This window comes from Marmota flaviventris, chromosome 3 (genome assembly GCF_047511675.1).
Source record: "Marmota flaviventris isolate mMarFla1 chromosome 3, mMarFla1.hap1, whole genome shotgun sequence".
Lineage (NCBI taxonomy): Eukaryota > Metazoa > Chordata > Mammalia > Rodentia > Sciuridae > Marmota > Marmota flaviventris.
In genome coordinates this window covers 53,358,421-53,383,508 of record NC_092500.1, presented here as the reverse complement: position 1 = coordinate 53,383,508, position 25,088 = coordinate 53,358,421, and the positions used below count along the sequence as shown (strand labels likewise).

Here is a 25,088-nt window from a genome sequence, read left to right as displayed (position 1 = left end):
CCAAACCCATTTTCTTTGCTTCTATCACTCACCTTGCTAAGGCCAATACACTTTTAAGATATTATTGGCTATAGTGTGCAATACATGGGTTGGCAGAACCTAGAAGTCTAATCTGGGTTACATAAAATCAGTGTGTAATTTTGACTTATATATGCCAGACTTCATTTTAACAGTTTTTTTTTTTTTCATGCAGAAACAAATACCTAAGACTTGCTTTTGGAAAGAAACTAAAAGAATAGAATGAGGGGACTGCTTTTTCTAAAAAATTTCACTTGTGAGAAATTAAGAGGAAGAAAAAGAACTAGAAAAGATGGCAGTCCCCAGCAACACCAAAACTGCTAGGAAGAAGGATTTCTTGAACAATTCACTCACAGATAAATTTGCTTTATCGTCAGTACCTTTGGGTTATCAAAAAGATATAAGGCTGATAATATACCTTGCAAAATGTCTTTTATATACAGATCCTTATCTGCCCAGAGACTGACTTAGGATGAGGCAGAAGTAAAGATAAAAATAATAAATAAGGCAGTCTTCTGGGATTTTCAGTTTCTCCTCATTCCTGCTTGATCAGAAACTTCACAGGGTCCCCTTTCCCAATGTTATTTCAGTGTAAGTATTTCCATGTTGAGTTCCAGCTGGAAGCAGGCACTGTGGAGCCATGTGAAAACTCAAGAGCACACAAGATCAGCCTGTGGTTTCTAACCTTCAGACAGCTTGGGTCAGGGCTGAATTTGCTCAGAATTATTTACAAGTCCCTAAAGATCGAAAATGTCACTCTCCACCAGGGCTTCCTTAGCATCAAACTACTTTTCACATTTACCCATAGTTTCATTCTGTCTTCTTTCTGCCCTGTACATTATCCAGAACAAAATTAGTTTAGGGACTTAGACATATTTTAGGTACAAATTAAGAAAAATAAAGATTAGATAAACTATTCTATGGAAATATCTGATGTTGGAGCCCCTTAGTACCTTGGATAATTTCAGGGAGGGAGAGAGTTAAATAGAAAGTCTAAGAACACTTTAAAATCAATTTTACAGAGAGTAAAATTGGGTTGAGGATTTACTGAAATTTTCAGAAAGTCATATTTTATTTAGGATGATTCATCACTACGAGATATATTTGTATCCCTCAACGTCTCAATAGGCTGGCTTCCAAAAGTTTGTTTTAAGTTGTTTTTCTGAATCTGAAAAGTTATTTCCCTTATAAACAATATTCTAAATTAGTAGTTCTTAAACTTTTTGTGTCACGAATCCCTTTGAGAATCTACTAAAGCCTGTGGTCACTCTCCCTAGAAAAATTCTCACATGTACATATGCTCCACTTTTTTATACAACCATTGAAACCCTTTCTGGTTAAAAAACTTCTGTTCCCAGATGTTGAAATCCACAGCCATAGCATGAATCGTGTAGATCTTCTCACTCTAGTGTGGAAATGAAGCCACAATTGAGAACAGTATATTAAATACACTTGGAATTACATGTTGAGACACAGCACCATATCACCTCCACATTAATGTCCCTGGCAGCAGCCACAGTTAAGCTAGTGTGACAGTGTGCAGTATTCCTACCTCATTAGGGTGCAAGCCATAATCTTTGGTTTCATGAGGTCGGGGAAGAGGGGTGTATATTTTGTAAGTGGTACAGATCCTTATCTCATTTCTCTTGGTTGCTCTTTGAAAAGTGATCTCTGAATCCATAAAAAGTGCTAGAGCTAAAGACATTTGTTCAGCATTTGATTAGTTATAAATCAGGGATGCCCATTGTATGGATCAAGCCATATACAATGTAGTGCGTCAACTACAGAAATTTTTTCCTTAGCTTTTTCCTTTCTTGGGAACCTGTGGGCCAGAAAAGATTTCTACTGGAAGAGCAAATGATCTTCCAAGGTTTTCTGAAACTTTACAAAACATCTTCACAGGTGACACAATCATTCCCCTTCCCCACTTTAGTATTTATTGTAATATTTAAAAATAAAATGAACAATCTACCATCTTCTTTTTTCTTATTCCAGAAAAGCTTTTATTTCTATGGCTATTGTGTGGTTTTTATTTTTAATTTATTGTTTTATTATTATTATTTATTCTAATTTGTTATATATGACAGCAGAATGAATTATGATTCATATTACACATATAGAGCACAATTTTTCATATTGTGCTGGTTGTACACAAAGTGGAGTCACACCATTCGTGTCTTCATACATATATTTAGGGTAATAATGTCCATCTCATTCTACTGTCTTTCCTATCCCCATGCCCCTCCCTTCCCTTTTGCCCTATCTAGAGTTCATCTAATCCTCCCATGCTCCCCCCACAACCCCATAATGAATCAGCACCCTTATATCATTTATATTCGGCATTTGTTTTTTTGGGATTGGCTAACTTAGCATTATATTCTCTAACTCCATCCATTTACCTGCAAATGCCATGATTTTATTATCTTTTAACACTGAATAGTATTCCATTGTGTATATATACTACAGTTTCTTTATCCATTCATCAACTGAAGGGCATCTAGGTTGGTTTCACAGTTTAGCTATTGTGAATTGTGCTGCTATAAATAATGATGTGGCTGTGTCACTCTAGTACACTGTTTTTAAGTCCTTTGGATATAGACTGAGGAGAGATATCTGGGTCAAATGGTGGTTCCATTCCAAGTTTTCCAAGGAATCTCTGTACTGTTTTCCATATTGGGTTGCACCAATTTGCAGTCCCACCAGCAATGTATGAGTGTGCCTTTTCCCCCACATCCTCACTGACACTTTTTGTTGTTTGTATTCTTAATAGCTGCCATCTGACTGGAATGAGAAGAAATCTTAGAATAGTTTTGATTTGCATTTCTTTAATTGTTAAAGATGTTGAACTACCATCTTTCTAGAGTACTTTAAAAGAAGACTAATATATCATCATTACTTTATGGTGATCTTAGCCTATAGTACCTGAAGCAAAGGTAAGAAACTTTTCTTAGCACCACGCCTATCAACCTTGTGTCTGTGGTCTTTGCAGTCTATCAATGGCAAGATCTGACTCTCAGCACTCTGAATCTGTTACTCTTCTAAAGGGACCAATTTTAAGGTTCCATTAGGCCGCTAATGGCAGCTGTCAAGGCCTAGCACCCAAGGACAGCACAATGCCATCCTCACTAACCTCTTAGGATCCCTTTTGCTGTATCTTTTGAAGAGATCAGAGAGTGATTTTTTCAGCTCTCCAAAGAGGTCCCCCAGTATTTTGCAATGTAGACTCACAAACACACATTCTCCTAATGGAGTCCAGATTCAGAAAACTTGGTAACAACTTCAAATTCATCTCTCTCATAACTCCACATAGAATACAGAGTCAGAAAAATTAGCAAAGTGGTTCCAAAGAATAGTACCATGATAGATTAGAGTACAACTCATGCCCCTGAGTTTAGGACATGAGACGGTGCAATGCTGTGCATGAGGAGAAGTTTTCTGCATGCCATGAGTTTTGCCACTCTCCTGTGTTCCTATCATCTGCCACGAGGAGAACATGTTCCAGGGATTGCTTGCTTTAATAGAAGGCGAATAAATGTGGAGCACAGCCAAGCCTAGCTGACCTGCACCTGGTAAAAGGTCCACCAATATATCCACAGGCCTGTAAGCAAGAGAAAATGCTTACTACTAGAAGCCACTGAATTTGGAGTTGTACAATAATGTTCTGACAATTGCTGACAGATTCACATATTAATTCACTTAATGCCCAAAACAGCTTATGAAGTAGGCTACGTTACTAATTTCACTTTTCAGAGCAATTCTTCCCAAAATGTGTACAATGGGTTCAGGCCAGCTTTATGGGTGTGAGAAATATGTAGACACACAAGCCACTGCACCAGAAAGACCCTGAACTCAGTTTTATTCTCTAGTATTGCCGCCGCCTCCTCCTCCTCCTCCTCCTCCTCCTCCTCCTCCTCCTCCTCCTTCTCCTCCTCCTTTTCCTCTTCTTCTTTTAATAAATGAATAACTTTCTTTTATTAGTAGCAAAAGAGTCAACAATCCTTTCAAGAAAGAGACTATTTCATTTCCTCCCAACTTGGATTCACCATAAACACAATCCACAAATATATTGGAACCTCACCAATAGTATAATTCATCTATCTGTCTTGTAGGAACAATCATCTCCATCTGGAAGACATAGTCCTTAAAAACACATTTTTCTATTAATTTCTTTAGAACTTCCTTTTGGTATAATCTGAAACTTCCTGTTAAATCAGGTGCCTCTGGTCTCAACAAAACCTGAGTTATAAAATTGGCCCCACAACTGATTATTTTTCCTTTCAAATCCCAGCCATATACATGACCATTTCCTTTGTAGCGAGTTCCAGAGACAATATCAAAATTACCCTCTTTTTGCTTCATGGTGTGAGGAGAGATCAGCATCCATAATAACTATATAGTTTCCTGTGGCATGTTCCATTCCATGAATATATGCAGTTCCTAGTCCCAGTTTATTCTCCCGTGGTCTTAGAAGAATTTTGTCTGGTCCATAGATCTTTTCCAATCGTTCAGCGACAGCCTTTGTTCCATCTGGGCTTCCATTATCTGTGATTATAATTTCATAGTTGATTCCAGTCTCTGAGAAGCTCTTCACCAGCAGCCACACGATGAGTGGCAGGTTCTCATGCTCATTGTACTTACACGTGGGTAAGAGCACAGAGTACTTGTCCTGTAGTCGGAGTGCCCCTCCGGCTCCTACTGAGAGCTGGCAGGACTCTGACACCTCTAGTATTGCCTCTTGAAATGCTTAACAACTATATCTTTAAACCTGTAAAGGTGAACTTCAAGGGGACATGGAGTATGCACATGAGCAGAGAAGACAAAGATGAGGTAGGCATCCACCCCATTCTTACCACTTCACTCGCACATGGTGTTCATGAATACTATGAATACATGAATACAGAATTCTGGTAGATGCACAATGCACAGAAGGTGAGCAAAATACAGAACCAGGGCAGCAGTTCCCCACTTGTCCACCGGGGATACATTCCAAGTACACTCCAGTGGAAGCCTGGGACCAGGGATAATACTGAACCCTGTATATGTTATGTTTTCTTTTTTTACATATATACCTATGATGAAGCTTTATTTATCAGTTAGACTAAGAGATTACTATAGCAATAATTAATAATAAAGAACAATTAGCACTATGCAGTAATTAAATTATGTACATGCTGTCTTTCTAAAACTATTTTATTGTACTTATCCTTCCCTTTGTGGTTATGTGAGACAATACAATGCCCTTGTAATGAGATGAAGGCAATGAGGACATAGCACTGGGGCATAGCATTAGACTGCTATTGACCTTCTGATGACAAATCAGATGATGCTCCTCTACTTTGAGTGATGCTGGATCATACAGTCATGATGATGCGGGATGGTAGTGTATACAGCATGGATACGTTGAACAAACGGATGATTACACCTCAGATAGGATGGATGGGACAGTATGAAATATCATTCTACTCAGAATTGTGTATAATTTAAAACTCGAGTTTTTATTTTTATTTATGGAATTTTCTATGTAACATTTTTACATCACAACTGACTGCAGGCAACAAACTGTGGAAAGTGAGACCACTTGTACAAAGAGGGACTATTGCATGAGATAATCATGGTATGTCTATAACTGAGCAAGTAAGGGCACTGGCAGCCTGAAAGACCTTGCTTTTCATTAAAACTAGAATTTGTTTTGAACACAAGAAGAATGTCCTAAGAAACATAAGGAGTTAAGGAACCCTCTTGCATTATGATTCATCTTATTTTCCTGAGTCAGCCAACTATTTATGCTGAAAATGTTGGCATAGAAAAAAAGGGGGTAGACCAGAAAACCCTCACTTCCTTGCTCTTTCACCTCTTCTGAACTCAAGGTATAAAGCATTGATAGAATGAGCATGTATCCAAAGGGAAATAAAAAGTCAAATAAGTTTTGTGAGCATTTCCAGAGTTTGGAAAGAATGACACACATATGCAGAAGCTACAAACTATGAATTGTACACTTTGGGGTATTGCATATATAAGTTAAATGCCCTAATATTTGTATTTTAAACTGACTCTGCACAAGGTAAAGATGAATGGTGAACTACAAGCTAATAATTTACCATTTTATTATTTTTTCTACTTAGAACAACATTAAGAAGCAAATAAACCTTCATGATTAATCAAAAGAGAGACCACAGAAGAAAGGAAGAAGAAATCTATACTTTATACCTTTCTTAAGCACTTTTTTCTGTCTTCTGAACAAAGTAAGGCCCACGTTTTTACTTTGCCTTGGGTTTGCATGCTATGTTGCCAGTTCTTCATAAGGTAATATTTCAACAGGAAATAAAAAGAAGTGTTGTGTAGGGAAAATTTTTAAAGACTCTACAATTGCACTATCCAATACAAATCCACTAGTTACATATGACTATGCAAATTAAATAAAATTAAAAATTAAGTTCCTCAGTTATAGTCCAAGTGTTTAATAACCTCATATGACCAAAGGCTATTCTATTGGACACCACAAGTATAATTTCTACCATTACAGAACATTCCGTTGCATGCTGTTCTATAGTTTAACCTAGAAAATGTAGGGATGTTAATTGGATTTCTTTAATCCAGGATTTTTGTGGAATTTAGATATGCTAATGTGAATCTCTAGAGGGGTTTATAGCCTGAAACATCTCCAAAGTTATTTAATCAAAACATGCTTTTCTGCAAAGCACTGAACCAGAAGTCTAGCTTAAGACTTTGTACACACTGAACCAGAAGTTCAGTGCTTTCGTTAAAAAAAAAAAAAGACAAATCTTTGTTGAGGCTTTGAGATAGAAAAAAATGATACACATGTTACTAATGGATTAGAAAATGGTTTGAAACAGTAGGCATCTAATTTTATAGAATTGATGCTCTCTGAAACTAGCTCAGAAAATCCTCTTCTAGAGAGCAATTGAGATTATGTTGCCTATTAACTTCTTTGAGTTAATTTTTCATACTTAAAAGTATTAGTGCCAGGAGCTACTGATTCAATACCAGCATGGATGAATTTCAAAAGCATTATGCTAGGTGATAGAAACCAGACAAAAAATGCTACATAATGCATGCTGTCATTTATATAAATCAAGAAAAGACAAAACTAGGCCATCAGACATCAGACCAGGGGTGGGGGAAGGGGGAAGGGACTGAATATAAAAGAGCATGAGGGAACTTTTGAAGTGATAGGACTATTTCATATCTGATATTTGTACTGACTACATGACTTTATATATTGATTAAAATGTATCAAAGTGTACCCCCAAAAGTGGTTACACTAATATAAATTACATATCAGTGAACCTGATCAATACATAAATAAGTTTCTGGAGTAATTGCTGCCTCCTTCTGCTGAATGCCACCTTGGAAGTGCAGGAGTTGGTGGGTCTTTCAATAATTATTTTTAAATTTCTGAGGACAACAAAATATAATTAGGTGCCAGTGTGAAGAAAGGGATTGGGGTGGGAAAAATAGTGTTTGCAAATGTCAGAAAGCATAATGGAGGTGAAATCGGGGAGAAAGAGGATTTTGTTTTGTGAGTGCTGTCTTTTCTCCCTACAGTGCACTGACTTGTGCCACCCTGAGCTTTCCCTTTTTAAACATGTGGACAAATCAGAACATACTGGGAGAGTTCTGGATAAAAACCACATGGTACTAGACTCTGCCTGGGATGGAGAATGGGTAACAACAGGTACAGATGGATTGTCCAAGCTTTGCACGTGTTCTTCTCTCTCCACCTGCTAAGCTTCAAGCTAGAGGAGTTTGTAAAAGAGCAGCCAGGATAAAGAGACAGCTGAGCTTGAGACTCTGCATTCTCCACCCCAATACCCTCATCCCTGCACACACCAATAGGAAGAACTCTTCAGCATTTCTGTTAGAAATATGCATTTCTTTTAGAAATATGAAAGTATACACAATGCTTTGTGGAAAGTTATAGTAGTTTCTTGTGAAATTAAACATACCTAACCTATAATCCAGCATGTCTACTTCTAGGTATTCATCTAAGAAAAATGAAAGCATAGTCCACAAAACTGTTTGTACACGAATTTTCATAGCAGTTTTGTTCATAATCGCCTAAAACTAGGAATATTCTGAGAACGGATAAACAAAATGTGGTACATTTGTATAATGAAGTGCTGATCTGCAATCAAAAGAAATGAACAATTGCTAAATGCAATGATTTGGATTACTCTCAAAGTAAAATGACATTATACTGCAAAAAAGTACCTTTAGGGAAAAAACGTATTACTGATAGCTATTATATAATATTCTAGGGAAGATAAAATAAAATTAATTAAAAAAAGGGGTTGTCTCTACAGTGGTGGTGAGGAATTGACAGGCAGTGAACACAAGAGAAGCTTCTGGGTTAGACAGAAATATTCCCAGCCCCCATTAGTAACGGTTCTACATTCAGGTCAACCTTTTTTAGCTCCCATATATGAGACAGAATATTAACGTGTCTGGTTTATTTCACTAATAAATACACATAATGCCTTTCCCTATCTCTTACCTTCTACAAAAATCAACTCAAAATTGAACAAAGACCTGAAACTAAGGCCTGAAACTGTGAAACTACTTGAAGAAAACATATGGGAAATATTTTAACATCTCAGTATATGTAATATTTTTTTATAAGACCTCAAGCAACAAATGTAAAAATAGAGAAATGGAATTATTTCAAGTATTAACTTTTTTTGAAAATTATCTTTAACCATAAACTCCCTTTAAAGCCTTCCTTTAGCACTCTCTTTAAAGACTCTTTCTATGCATGGTTGTTTTGTTGTAATAAGATTATTTGAACCCCAGCCTTCTCTACTACCTTGTATTTTGATGGAGAAAAATACTCTTTGCATAGAATATGGTACTTTTCTTATGGGTATAACTGTCCTAGTCCATTGTGTGTTGCTATAAGAAAATACTGGAGGTTGGGTACTTTATAAAGAAAAATGTTTATATGGCTCATAATTCTGGTGGCTGGAAGATCCAAACAGTATAGCACTATCATTCTGGCTAGTCTCTGCTCTCTGAAGCAAAGAAATAGAAAAAGGACTGACCACATACAGAAAAGGCCAAGCTCATTCTTTTTTTAACAACCTGCTCTTGAGAGAACTAGCAAGGTCACATGAAAGCTACATTAATCCTTTCTGAGAGCAGCACTTACACTGACCTAGTTACCTCCCACTTGGCCTCACCAACATAGAGGTTCTACCACCTCTCCACATTGCCACTCTAGGGACCAAGATTCCAGCACATGAAAATCTGGGGTACACACTCAAACTCTATCCAGTCCGTAGCAGTTGCTGTGGTAGACATGAACATATTTTGCTTCTGAGTGCAACATCCAGAAGTTCTGGTTCTGCAGAAGTGATATGGTGGGATTATGTATAAGAAGTCAGGATTACAGATTGGAGAGTACTGAAAGTCTGTCTTGATCTAAAAATAAGACTCTCAGCCAAAAAGTGAGCCCTGATTTGTGTTAATTGTTTCATGATAGCTGGAGGGAATGCGGGTGAACACGTTACCTATAGTATCTCATGAGAAAGGACATGCTAACAGTTGACTTGCTGGCTTTCTTCCTATTGTCACTCATTAATCAATAACAATGAGGCTTTCAAAGTCCTTTTCCCTGGAATATTAGCAAAATTCTTGTTCAGATATTGATTCGCCTCTTTTTTTTTTAATCACTGAATTTATGTTATCTCTGGGATCAGAAAACTGGGATTTTAATATTTACTGCATCAATAACTACAGATAAACTGTCCCTTCTTTGACTCTTTTAACAATAATGATAACTGAGTTCTGTCACCTCTATTGGGATCAATTCTCCAAACTTTGAGTTTAAGATTGTAATATTCATAATTACTGTTTTTTCTTAACATTAGCTTTAATATTTGTGGTTTTGAGGTTTTGAGATTTTTTTTTTTTACAGTATTCAGAAAATTGCAATTTAACTAGGGACACTTGACAATAATTAAATTCGGTAAACTAAATTTGGAACCCTGAGCACGTTTTGCTGATAACATCTGGTTCACTTAATTTCTCCTGCATATGTTCTTTTTATTTAATAGTTCAGGAGTTCCTGTGCTCCCTAGAGAAGTCAGACTAAATATAATGACTTTTATTAATATAGTCCCACAAAGTCTAAAATTGTATTTTTGACCCATAGTGGCTATAAATGAAAGCCTAAAATGTATTGTAGTTTCCTAAAATGTATGTATCTTTTAGTCCAAAGGAGGGTAACTGTACTTGTGATATGAGAATTGCTTAGGGAAGTTCTTAGCAGGGTCACTGGAATTACTTCTTAGATAAAACATTTAATCTATTTTCTTCCAGTTCAGCCAAATAACTAATAAGCTTCCTTATGTGAAGTATAATGTCAGAAAACATAGACAATGCCAATATTTCAATTGCAAATAAAACTGAATTTAGTCAATTTATTAAATATCTTTGGAATAGCAATTGTTCTGTGAATGATGCCCTGAAATGATGAATTAGAAGTTTTCATGCTACCTCAGCCTTATAAGGAAACCTCATGAAATGATTAATAAGGAAATTCCTCATGTACATTTCTACAGTTCATATGGGAAGAACACACTATTCATATGCAGGACCTGTGTTCAAATTCTGTTGTTAAGCTTTCTGATGTTAGGCAGTTTGCTGGAATTTTCTAAGCTCTTTATTTCTTCATCTAGTAAAATATTAACAACCTCTCTTAAGGAGTTTGTTGTTCTTTATATGTTTTGTTGTTTGAGATCGGAAATACCAGAGATATTACACATAAAACTATAAAACAAAGTCAGAAAAAAAGTTATAATTATTATAGAAATTTAATTTTCATATGATCCCATGGTATTTGAGACCTTTATGGTTTTTCCATGTTGTAAGGTTTAAAGCAGAGGCAATCATCTTTTAATATCTGTGCTTCCCTTGAAGGAAAACAAGATCAATAAAACACAGATTGAGAATAATAAGTAAATCTATGTCATAACTAAATTATCATGGGAAAGATCTCAGGTTAGATCCAAGTTCTTAGTAAAAAAAAAAAACAAAGTTAACCCTCTCAGAGCACTCAAGAATTCACAAAGTCCTTCCTAATTTCTACGACAGTGCTTAAACAAGCACTTGTGAGGGTTAACCCTTTTAAAAACGGCATCTGTTTATGGGCATGAGGTGGGCAGAATAGAGAGCACATGAAATATAGGCATTCTCTCACCCACCCTTCCAACCCTTTTTCCTGGGACAAGAAACACCTCCCTGGTTGCAGTTCTGAAAGTGGGTTGCTGTCCCTAATAGAGAGAGGACTGTGTTTGGGGAATGAGCAATTACCCAATTCAGATAGTTTTTAGCCATCTGGTTGTGCTGGGCTTCAACATGATAGGTTCATAGGAAGCACCAAAACAGAAAGGTCCAACTTCTTTTAGAATCCTGAGACAATTAAGGATTCAAACTGCAACCGTCCCACCAGCTGGTTTGGGCACGTTGTTTCATTCATGCGTTCAGTTTGGACCATTCCTGGATCTTGATGGATGTGGAAGGGGGTAACTAAAGCCTTGGGAATTTTAGACTTCCCACTTTTTTGCTTTCTTGTAGTTATTTCAGATTTTCAAAGACATTATTACATGTTCACCAGGCACAAGCACTTTAGACCTGTGTTATATTATTATCATCTAGTAAAATAAATGTTAACTTTGTCCAAAGTGGCAGCCACAAAGACTGTACTTGCTCAAGAAGGCTTCAGCCCCTGTGCACTTCTCCCTTGTTACATTTTTTTCTCTTCCATCCAGTCCCCCAGTCTCTTGGATGGTGCTTCTCACATTCAGGACAAGTCTTCCCCACTCATTTTAATGACCCACGTGCCTATCTTTTCTGAAAAACACACTCACAGATACACCTAGAATATGTTTTGCTAACTTTCTAGGTATACCTTGATATAGTCCAAGAACTCATGTGTGAGACAATGCAAGAAGGTTTGGGGGAGAAATGATTGGGTTGTGAGGGCCTTAACCCAATCAGTGAGTTAATCATCTGATGGGATTGGGTGGTAATTGAAAGTGGATAGGGTGTGGCTGGAGGAGGTGGGGCATTGGGGGCATGGTTTTGGGGTATATGTTTGTATTTTGCAAGTGGAGATCTCTCTCTCTCTCTCTCTCTCTCTCTCTCTCTCTCTCCTTCCTGATCATCATGTGAGCCTCTTCCTTCAACACACTCTACCATCATGTTGTTCTGACTTACCTAAGGAATGGAGCCTGCTGTCCATAGACTGAGACCTCTGAAACCATGAGCCCTCAAATGAACTTCTCCTCCTAGAATTGTTCTAGTGGGATATTTTGGGTAACAGTAGGAAAAAAAACTGAAACAAAGGATTGGAAAGAGATTGGATAATGGGTACCAAAATGTAATCATATAGAAGAAATAAGTTGTAGTGTTCTATAACACAGTAGGGTGACTATTGTTTTTGGTAATCTATTATATGTTTTATGAAGAACCAAAAGAGAGAAGACTCAAAACATGAATAAATGCTAAATATCTAAGGAGATTTTTACTAGATATTGTATTCATGTAATATCACACTGTACCTCATATGTATGTTCAATTATATTAACAATTAAATATCTTTCTACAGAAGCTTACATTCTGGGCCAGTTCAGTGATGCATCTATGGGTCTTCATCTACATTAGACAGATATTTAATAGGGCAAAGGGGGTGGTAGATATGGTGTTTACTTTGAATTGTATGTCATTGCAACTCATTATGGGACAATGTCATAGGTCTGGAAGACTAATTCATCACCCAGGGTGATGTGGGAGTATGTGCTAGGCTCCCAACAGAAAACCGAAAAATTACTGTCTACCAAAAAAAGAAATAGGGTACTTGCAGAAATCAACAAAGAAGTCTGTTGGACAGTTTTTTCTAACATGGCAGTTTCAGAACAGTGGCTAGAAAGAGAGAATTATGAGATCTGGAGACCTCTAGAACCTGGATACAATCCTGGACATATAAAAAATAGGTTATGGGAGAAAGGTGGATTCTGGACCTACAGTGATAGTCTTGATTCAGCTGCAAGAGACTCCATTATGGTAAATCAGAACTCTGGAAGTCCCCCTCCAGCCTCAACTTACAGGGAAGACCTCCAGCGAAGAGTCAGGAGAGTCAGGAGCCTAATATGGCAGACATTCAGAATGGTCTGGTTTTTTGTTTGTTTGTTTGTTTGTTTTTGTTAAGCCCATGCGGTGTCTGGCAGTTAAGTATCAATTTTATTTTGCTTTCAATCAACTGTGACAACATGCCTACCAGCCTTCAGGAAGTCCTTAATTTGTGAATTCTTCATTATTCTTAGGAATAATAAGTACCGTTGCTGCAGGAAACCAGCTAACACCAGTGTTTAAAAAAATACTCTTAGCAACCAATCCCCATATGCCTTCTCCTCCTTCTTTCTCTTAGAAATAAAAATCTTTCTAATAAGTTCTGATTCAGAAGCCATCTGGCAGAGATCCCAAGTTTTTGTTTTTTAATTGCTACTTTTGCTTTGAGGTTAAGTTTTTTGTTAGAATTCAACAAATTCTTGCCACACAGAAATATGTTTTATAGAGACAAAAATCATAGTTTTAAAAATAACTAGGTAAAAATATTTTAACTATAAAAATCTTGGTTGGCTTCACCTTCACCCGAGACCCTTCTAGCTAATCAAGTAACTCATGCTTTGAATATCCGAAAGCTAAGAGGATATACATATTTCTTGAAGCAGATATATGAAGGGAATTTTCCTGAGATGGGACATTCTAAGAAAGCAGGAATTATACAGAAATATATCAAGTAGGGTATCATGATGTTTCATTTTACATTTGGATAGATATGTAGATATGACATTGTGAACTACTGTGTGATGCAGTATTCACTCCCCTTCCACTATGACAGAATATACTTCCAGCTGCTTTGACATGGGCTTAGCTATGAACTTTTGCCAATAGAACGCCAGCAGAAGTAACAGAGCATAAGCTCTGAGACTAAAGCTTAAGAGAGAGAATAAAAGGCATTGTGTGTTTTCATGCATTCATTTCACATTTGGTTTGTTTTTTTGTTTGTTTGTTTTTTTATTTGTCTCATGTAGCTACTGGATGAGAGACATATAGAGCAAACTTGGACCCTTGCCATGGACTAAAACAAAGTCCCCAAAATTTTAGCCTCCATCAGCTACAGAAACCCAGGTGAATCTCAACCAACCATGTTCTTAAAAATAAGAGAATACTGTGGGTTTATTTTGTTGTTGTTGCTATATTGCTTTGTTTGGTTCTTTGTTTTTGTTTACGATTGTTTATTTTATTGTTTTTGCTTTGTCTCATGAAGAGTTTACCAGCATTATTGTGGCAATAACTGACACACATAACATACATATTCATGTAATTGGTAAAATAAAAAAATGTATTTTCATGATATAAAGAACTAATGTTCTAAAATTTTCAGTTTGGTGGACTTTACTAATAATTGGCAATTACTGTTAAAAAGTGATTGTTTATACTTAGATAACAGAAAACTTGCTCAGAATAAATTTCTGGGCTAAAAGTATAACATCAGAAAAAGATAAAATTCCAAGATCTGAAAAAATACTGCTAGGGAATTAGGAAGATAGAAAATGTTTATAGGTCTCTATAGGAAATGAGTCATCAGTTTGTGCTTAAGATATATTACAAAGTCCATTGTCCAAAAGCAAAAATTCAACCTTAGCCACTTGATTTCCAAAATTTTCTACTCATTTATAAAGTCAAACAATTTGAAGATTAAAAAGGATCCTGGAAATCATTTATATCCAATCTTTTATTTTATAAATAATGAAACTGAAGTTGAAATAAGAATCAAATCATTCCATGCCAGCTAATTTACTAATAGATCCATAAATATATCTCCTAATCACAGTTTGATCTTCTATTATATCATATTATCTCATTATTTATCAGTTTATAAGGAAATACTTTGTTAACAATGCTTTTTGTATTTTATTTATGTGGAATTTTTTTTGCTTTGATGTATTCTGTATATAATTAAGACAAAATAGCTGTAAGGTAGGTTTTACATGGGTTTGGATGAAATAAGTTACGTTATAATGATCTGCAAACCATCAGTGGTCCTTAAATTTGGCCACACATGAAGATCAACAAGAGAGTTTTACAATATGCTGATACCTAGTTCAATGTATAGAGGTTCTAATTAAATATATTGGTAAATGGGATTATTAAAAGCTTCTGTAAAAGCACTATAAATTAGGGGTCTTGTTCTTTGTCTATTTTAGCCTTTATTCCTTTTGAATACAGACCTTTATGCTATTTTTATCAACTGGATATATTACATGCTATAAAATGCCCTCTATATCACTTTACAATAACCCATGGTTAGGATATATGCTGTGTTCATTTAATATTTTTTAACTAAGCAACTATTTATTAAGGAGAAAAAAAATCACTTTTCACTTATGTATAGCTGAAGTAAATACAGATCTAGTTAAACCAAAATTACCATTGCATTTAAAATGTCTCTTTTTTGCTACACTGTAGATATTAAACAAAATACAATATATAAGGTATAGAGATACAAATAAAATATAATTTGTTTATATAATTTATCTAAAAATAACATTACAAAATATTATACTGAACTATGCTCCATCCAGCTTTATTTTGAGCACAAGTTTGTTTCCTCAAGTACCATCAATTCTTAAAATAATGAATGAGATTAAAATTCCCTTTGAAGAGAGACAATTTTTTAAAAAGTTCCAAATTTCTTGATGCATTTCTGAATGTCCAATAGTTGGCTCATTTGAAGTTTGAATTAACCTTGAAAAACACTCAGATCCAATTTCAGAATGTGATGGTGGACAAATGAACTCCAGGGCATGAAGAGTGAAGAGGACTCTTAAGCTCTTCCCAGAAGCACAGACAACTGATGAATGGACATGATAGCACAAAGTTCTAAGTGGAGGAAAATGCAGAGATCTTCTTTTAGACCTTTGGTGAGGTGCAGAAGGTCCCAGGCTCCCAGCCACTGAGGTGTTTGAGAAACCTTGTAATAGGGTGACTCCTAAGTTATCTTCTGGTGACTGATCAGTCTTATAATTTCAGCTATCATCTCCACTTGTATTGAGTGTCTGCATCTCTCTAGATTTTCTTCTTTTACTAGAGAAGTTATTTCTTCCTTTAGGATTAAGTTGGTCCTCTTCAACTTTCCCTGTGTGTCCATCAGGCTCTGTATTTTTGATGACTCTTTCTTTAAGGCTGATATCTTCTAAAGATGACTCAATATCAAAATTGCTTTGGATCAGAGCTAAATGTCAAAAAATTGATGCTTCGTTGGAATTAATGCAATGAATGTGTGTACAACCTGCATTTGCTTTCCTCAAAAAGTGAGCTTCTAAACTAGTGCACAAGTCTGAACAAATATAAGAGACTCACCAAAAATCCAATGAAAGAAACCCACATCACTGACTCCTTTTGGAGGCTACTATAGACAAGGCTAGGCCTCGTATCATCTGGAAGTAGCTCTGCTACCACTTCTAGTGAATTCCCCATGATCAACTGAAAGCCAAGGTCTATGATTGCTCACATTACCTCTGTGGCACTGATGTCCCCCACAGAGTTCCACTGGGTAGCTATAGCTACAACAGACTACAACACATTGCTGAGAACCCCATAGTGTTCCACCCGGAACCTACCTGCACACATATGGCAAATTATCAATGAAGCTGATTCAAGTGAAGAATGAATAATTTTTTAATGTACTTTTTGCCTTAGTGACTTTACTTTTCTCTATTTTTAGTTTTTTTTTTTTTTCAATTATGAAACACTTTAAAGTCCAATATACACACTGGTATTCACATATCTTAAGTATATTATTTGTCAACTTGTGGCAGGTTTACACCCATGAAACCAACACCCTAATCTAGATCACTACTTGTTTTCATGATAATGTGCATATTATATATATAATGTGCCTATTACATCTTTCATATCCTCAATCCCCAATTCTAGAGGCCGCCACCATCCTAATCACTGTCAGTATTTCTAATTGTTCCTGGACTTTCCATAGATGGAATCACACAGAAGGTGATCTTTTGAATCTGACTTCTTTCACTCATGCAGTATTATTTGAGTTTCATCCATGTTGGTGAGTGGAACAGTATTTCACTGCTTAATATTCTATTTTGTCATTTTGTTAACTTTCTATGATTTGTATATCCATTCTCCCACTGATGGAATTTTAATCTCCAAGTGTCTTAAATAGACCTAGGAATGAGGATTTTAGCTATGCAAGAAATTGCCAAATATATATATATATATATATATATATATATATATATATATATATGTAGTTGGACCACTTTATATTTCTATGTATGAGCATGTTACATTTGTTTACATCTTTACTAACATTTGTTTTGTTCCAGTCTTTATAAAAATGTTACCCATTTCTAATACAAGTGAATTAGTTCCAGTGTTTTTAATTTGTCTTTTCATGTGACTATTCACCATTGTGTAAACTTTTTTCTGTTATTTATTTATTCTTTTTAATTTTAATTTGTTATTCATGACAGCAGAATACATTACATTTCATATTACACTTATAGAGCACAATTTTTCATTTCTCTGGTTGTACACAAAGTAGATTCACACCATTCATGTCTTCATACATGTACTTAGGGTAATGATGTCCATCTCATTCCACTGTCTTTCCTACCCCTATGCCCCCTCCCTTCCCTTTTCTCCCCTTTTTCCTTATCTAGAGTTCATCTAATCCTCCCATGCTCTCCCCCAACCTCATTATAAATCAGCATCCTTAAATCAAAGAAAACATTTGGCATTTGGTTTTTTTGTGGATTGACCAATTTCACTTAGCATTATATTCTCCAGCTCCATCCATTTACCCTAAAATGCTATGATTTTATTCTCCTTTAATGCTGATAATATTTCATTGTGTATATGCACCATATTTTCTTTGTTCATTCATCAACTGAAGGGCATCTAAGTTGGTTCTACAGTTTAGCTATTGTGAATTGTGCTGCTATAAATATTGATGTGGCTGTGTCTCTCTAGTATGTTGTTTTTAAGTCCTTTGGGCATAAAGTGAGGAGTGGGATAGCTGGGTCAAATGGTGATTCCATTCCAAGTTTTCCAAGGAATCTCCATACTGCTTTCCATATTGGCTACACCAATTTGCAGTCCCACCAGCAGTGTATGAGTGTGCCTTTTTCCCCATATTCTCGCCAACACTTATTTTGTATTCTTAATAGCTGGCATTCTGACTGGAATGAGATGAAATCTTAGAGTAGTTTTGATTTGCATTTCTCTAATTGCTGGAGATGTTGAACATTTTTTTTATAATTGTTGATTGATTGTACATCATCTTCTGAGAAGTGTCTGTTCAGTTCCTTGGCCCATTTATTGATTGGATAATTTGTTTCTTTGGTGTTAAGTGTTTTGAGTTCTTTATATATCGTAGAGATTAGTATTCTATCTGATGTGCGTGTGGTAAAAATTTGTTCCCAAAATTTGGGCTCTCTATTTACCTCACTGATTGTTCCTGTTGCTGAGAAGAAGCTTTTTAGTTTGACTTATTGATTTATTGATTCTTTATTTTAATTCTTACGCTATAGAAGTCTTATTAAGCACGTCAGGGCCTAATCTGACTTGATGGAGATTTGGGCCTACTTTTTCTTCTATTAGACACAGCATCTCTGCTTTAATTCCTAGGTTCTTGATCCACTTTGAGTAGAGTTTTGTGCATGATGAGAGGTAAGCGTTGAATTCCATTTCATTGCAATGGATTTCCAGTTTTCCTGGCACCATTTATTGAATAGGCTATCTTTTCTCCATTGTATGTTTTAGGTGCCTAAGATAACTGTAGCTATGTGGTTTGTCTCTATGTCCTCTACTCTTTACCATTGAACTACCAGTCTATTTTGGTGCCAATATTATTGGCACCAATTACTATTGCTCTGTATTATAGTTTAAGGCCTGCTATAGTAATGCCACTTGCTTTACTCTTCTTGCTAAGGGTTGATTTAGCTATTCTGGATCTCTTATTTTTTCAGATGAATTTCACAACTGCTTTTTCTATTTCTATGAGGAATGTCATTGGGATTTTGATTGGAATTGCATTACACCTGTATAGTGCTTTTGGTAAAGTATAGTCATTTGACAATATTAATCCTGCCTATCCAAAAACAAGGTAGAGCTTTCCATCTTCTGAAGTCTTCTTTAATTTCTTTCTTTAGCATTCTGTAGTTTTTGTTGTAGAGGTCTTTCATGTCTTTCATTAAAGTGATTCCCAAGTAGTGTTTTTTTTTAGGCTATTTTAAATGGGATAGTTTTCCTTGTTTCCCTTTCATAAGATTTGTCACTCATATACAGAAATGCCTTTGATTTATGTGTTTGATTTTGTATCCTGCTACTTTGCTGAATTCATTTATTAGTTCTAGAAGTTTTCTGATGGAACTTTTTGGGTCTTCCAGGTATAGAATCATATCATCAGCAAATAGTGCCAATTTGAGTTCTTCTTTTCCTATGTGTATCCTTTTAATTTCTTTCATATGTCTAATTGCTTTGGCCAGTGTTTCAAGAACCATGTTAAATATAAGTGGTGAAAGAGGGCATCCCTGTCTTGTTCCAGTTTTTAGAGGGAATGCTTTCAATTTTTCTCCATGTAGAATGATGTTTGCCTGGGACTTAGCATAGATAGTGTTTACAATGTTGAAATATGTTCCTGTTATTCCTAGTTTTTCTAGGGTTTTGAACATGAAGGAGTGCTGTATTTTGTTGAATACTTTCTCTGCATATATTGAGGTGATCATATGATTCTTATCTTTAAGTCTATTGATGTGATGAATTACATATATTGTTTTCTGTATGTTGAAACAAACTTGCATCCCCAGCATGAACCCCATTTGGTCATGGTGCACTATCTTTTTGATATGTTTTTATTATTATTAGTTGTTCAAAACATTACATAGCTCTTGACATATCATATTTCATACATTTGACTCAAGTGGGTTATGAACTCCCATTTTTTTCCCCGTATACAGATTGCAGAATCACATTGCAGAATCACATCGGTTACACATCCACGTTTTGACATACTGCCATACTAGTGTCTGTTTGATTTGCCAAAGTTTTATTGAGAATTTTTGCATCTAGGTTCATTAGAGATATTGGTCTAAAGTTTTCTTTCTTTGATGTGTCTTTGTCTGGTTTTGGAATCAGGGTGATATTGGCCTCATAGAATGAGTTTGGAAGTGCTCTCTCCTTTTCTATTTCATGAAATAATTTTAGAAGTATTGGTATTAGTTCTTTGATAAAATTTTGTAGAACTTGGCTGTGTATCCATCTGGTTCTGAGCTTTTCTTCATTGGTAGGCAACTGATGTCTTCTATTTCCTTGTTTGAAATTGATCTGTTTAAATTGTGTATATAATCTTGATTCAATTTGGGTAAATGCATATGACTCTAAAAATTTGTCAATGCATTCAATATTTTCTATTTTTATTGGAGCACAAATTTTCAAAATAATTTCTAATTATATTCTGTATTTCTGTAGTGTCTGTTGTGATATTTCCTATTTAATCATGTATGTTAGCAAGTTGAGTTTTCTCTCTCCTTCTCTTCATTAGCATGGCTAAGGGTTTGTCAATTTTGTTTACTTTTTCAAAGAACCAATTTTTTGTTTCATCAATTTTTCAGTTGTTTCTCTTTTTCAATTTCATTGATTTTAGCTCTGATTTTAATTATTTCCTGTCATCTACGGCTTTTGGTGTTGATTTGTTCTTCTTTTTCTAGGGCTTTGAGATGTAATGTTAGATCATTTATTTCTTGACTTTTTCTTCTTTTAAGTAATAGTGTCCCAGCAATTTTGATACATTGTATCAGTGTTCTCATTTACCTCTTAAGAATTTTTTTAATCTCCTCTTTGATGTCTTCTGCAACCCATTGTTCATTCAGTAGCATGTTATTTAGTCTCCAAGTGTTGAAGTAGCTTTTATTTTTTATTTTATCATTGATTTCTAATTCCATTCCATTATGATCTGATAGAATGCATGGTAGTATCTCTAATTTTTTGTATTTGCTAAGAGATGTTTAGTAGCATCATATATGGTCTATTTTAGAGAAGGATCCATGTGCTGCTGAAAAAAAAGTGTATTCGCTTATTGAAAGATGAAATATTCTATATATGTCCATTAACTCTGTTATTGATTGTATTATTGAGTTCTATCGTTTCTTTGTTCAGCTTTTGTTTGGAAGATCTATCCAGTGATAAATGGCTGTATTAAAGTTACCCAGAATTATTGTGTTGTGCTCTATTGGACTCTTAAAATTCAGAAGAGTTTGTTTGATGAATGTAACTGCTCCATTGTTTAAGGTATATATATTTATAATCATTGTGTCTTATTGTGTATGGTTCCCTTGAGCAGTATAAATTATCCTTCTTTATCCATTTTGATTAACTTTAACTTGAACTCTACTGTATTTGCTATGAAGATGGAAACCCCTGTTTGCTTCCACAGTCCATGTGAGTGTTATGATTGTACCCCACCTTTCACCTTCAGTCTGTGGATGTCTTCTCCTATGAGATGAGTCTCTTGGAGGAAGCATATTGTTGGGTCTTTTTTTTTAATCCAGTGTATGTCTTTTGATTGGTGAGTTTAAGCATTAACATTCAGGGTTATTATTGAGACATGATCTATTATTGAGCCGTTTTTGTTTATTTTTGGTATTTAGCTTGACTTGGTTTCTCCTTTAATTAGTTTTTCCTTAGTGTTATACCTCCCTCTGATGATTTTCATTGTTGTTTTCCATTTCCTCTTCATGGAATATTTTGCTGAGGATGTTCTGTAGTGGAGGCTTTCTAGTTGTAAATTATTTTAAGATTTGTTTATCATGGAAGGTTTTTATTTCATCATCAAATCTAAAGTTTAATTTTGCTGGATATAAGATTGTTGGTTGGCATCCATTTTCTTTCAGAGCTTGGTGTATATTGTTCCAGGATCTCCTGACTTTGAAGGTCTGGATTGAAAAAGCTGCTGAGATAAGAATTGGTTTCCCTTATATGTGATATCCTCTCTCTTGCAGGATTTAAGATTCTATTCTTATTCTGTGTGCTAGGCATTTTCATTATAATGTGACTTGGTGAAGATCTGTTGTAATTTTGTTCATTTGGTGTACTGTAAGCCTCTTGTATTTGATTTTCCAATTCATTCTTAAATTTTGGGAAATTTTCTGATATTATCTCATGGAAGAGTTGTGCATGCTTTTGGTTTGAAACTCTGTAACTCTGTGCCTTCTGTATCCTGATAACTCATAGCTTTTGTCTTTTGATGCTATCCCATAATTCTTGGATGTTCTGATCATGGTTTCTTACCATCTTCACTGTGTGGTCAACTTTATTTTCCAGATTCTATACTTTGTCTTCATTATCTGACATTCTGTCTTCCAAATGATCTAGTCTGTTGTTGATGCTTTCTATTGAGTTTTTTATTTGGTTTATTGTTTCCTTCATTTCAAGGATTTCTGATTCTTTTTTTTTTCAGAATCTCTCTTTCTTAAAGTAATCTTTTGCTACCTGTATTTGTTCCCTTATCTCTTAGTTGATGTGATCAATGGATGCCTGTATTTGTGCCCTTATCTCTTTATTGTGCTCTTATCTTTTTAAGGGTTGCCTGTATTTACTGTCTTATCTCTTTGTTGAAGTGATCAATTTTTGCCTGTATTTGTTCATTTAGGTCATTCTTTAATTCACAGATCATTTTAATTATGAACATTGTGCTCTGACATTTCATTAACTGTGCTCGCTATTCATGGGTTCTGTTATTGTAGTATCCTGGTTTGTTTGGGGCACTTTCCTCCCTTGTTTTTACATGATGTCTATGTGTCTTCCTTTCTTGCAGTGTGGATCTGAGACATTACAGTTTCTTCCCTATATTCTTGTAGAGTGCAGATTGTCTGCACCTCACCTTGATGTTGGGCTTCCAGACAATTTGGGGCACCTCCACTGCTATCTCAAGTTACCTCCACTATTGCCACCACCAATTTTAGTTGCAGTAGCATCCACTGTGTGACATTTGGCAGGGTCTAGAAGCCCAATACCAAGGTGAGGTACAAATAATCTGCATGGGATTATAGGGTAGAAACTGTAATACCTTGATCCACACTGCTTTGGACTTCACTTCTACCTTTCTAACTCTGGAGAGTGTCCCCTCCCTAACAGCCAGCACTCACTTTATGTTCTCCTACTTTCTAAAGAAATCTCAGTTCTGGGCTAGGACTAAATACAATCACATCATATGTGTTGTCTAATTTTATGTGTGTGTTTTATGGGTTGAATTGTGTGTTTTCCCAAAATTCTTATGTTAAAGTCCTAACCTCTGGTACCTCAGAATACAACCTTATTCAGAAATAGTATTTTTACAGATATAATGAATTAAGTAGGTCACTCTGAAGTAAGATGGATTCCTTCTTCAATATGGCTACTCTTCTTACAAAAAGGGGAAATTTAGAGAGAGACAAGTACATAGGGAGAGTACCATATAAAGGTGAAGACAGAAATGTACAAACTGAGGAGTCCTGAGATTGCTGACAACCCTGCAGAGGAATGATGCTTGAAGCAGGTCCTTCCCTCACAACTCACAGAGAAAACCAGCCTGGACAATTTGATTTTGGATTTCTGGCACTTATACCATGAAACAATACAGTTATTCCTCAGTGTTTATGGAGGATTTGTTGCAGGACCCCTGTGGATCTCAAAATCTACAGATGTTCAAGTCCCTCCTATAACACAGTACAGTGTTTGCATACAGCTCACTCACATTATGTCATATACTTTAAATCACCTCTAAAATTGTTATAATACCTAATACAATGTAAACAGTTGTTTTACTGTATTATTTAGAGGATTATGATTTTTTAAAAAGTCTGTACATGTTCAGTACAGATGCAATTTTTTTCAAATATTCCCAGTCTAAATTTGGTTGGATCAAAAGAATACAGAACCCATAGATATAGAGGGCCAACTATACTTCCTGCTGTTTAGGCCATCCAGTTTGTGGTACTTGATTATTACAGTCCTAGCAAACCAATACAATGTGAAATGAGGATGAGTATGGCACAGATACCTGCCCTTACGGTGAATTTCTTGACCACTTGAGGATCACTTCCTCCAGGGTGCTGCAAGCTTGGGTGGAGTCCTGCACCCCATTCCTCTCCAACTCCACCTTCTGTCTTGCCGTATCTGCTGGTGCTCGAGAGCACCAGAAAATATTAAAATATACCAGGACTCCATTTCCAAAGACTCTGCTATAATCAATCTAGTGTGGGCCAGAGAATGAGTTTCTTGTCAGTGCCTCCAAGGGGTTCCAAGATCAGTCAGAGTGAGGAGCTCTGCTCTGAGAGCACACAAATTAATTGTTGAATTTCCTTTCAATCTAGATTTTAGACATGGGTTTGTTTTCATGGCAGGTGAAATGAATTTATTAAAATAATTTTCATTAAAAATTTGTTGGCATAACTAAAAGATAAGTCATACAAAGTTGTTAATTTTATTCCCTCAAAGAAATAACTACAACAGAGATTAAGCAGCAACTAGTAAGCTCTTCTCATGTTCTGGCATTGTTCTTGATGAGGTTATGCAGTATTGAGTAAGGCAGCTACAGATCCTGGCCTCAGAAGGCTTAAATCATGGTGGGTAAAGAAACAGAGAAAGTACTGTTAGCAGTGACATTATAAAGAAATAAAATACTGTAAGGGGGAAGGGTGGCTGAAGGTTTGAGAGGTAACTTCACAAGGAGGATCTGGGATTGTCTCAGGTTTGCTGGCTGATATCCTGCAAAGAAAGAGACCTTAGTATTATATCCCCCCAGGAACTGAATTCTGCCAAATGTCTGAGTGATCTTAGAAATTGTCCCCCACGGCTTCCATATAAAAGACCAGGCTGGCCAACATCTTGACTTTACCACCCTGTGAGACCCAGAACAGAGGAAACCATAAAACTCACCTGGATTTTCAACACAAAGAACTGAAAGATCACACATTTGT

The 25,088-nt window shown here is 35.7% G+C and overlaps 1 pseudogene; it reads right to left on the bottom strand.

Moving 5' to 3' along the window:
* Positions 1-3,873: 3,873 nt before the first annotated feature.
* On the bottom strand, positions 3,874-16,581 carry LOC114086144 (dolichol-phosphate mannosyltransferase subunit 1-like; annotated as a pseudogene).
* Between the last annotated feature and the right edge of the window lie 8,507 nt (positions 16,582-25,088).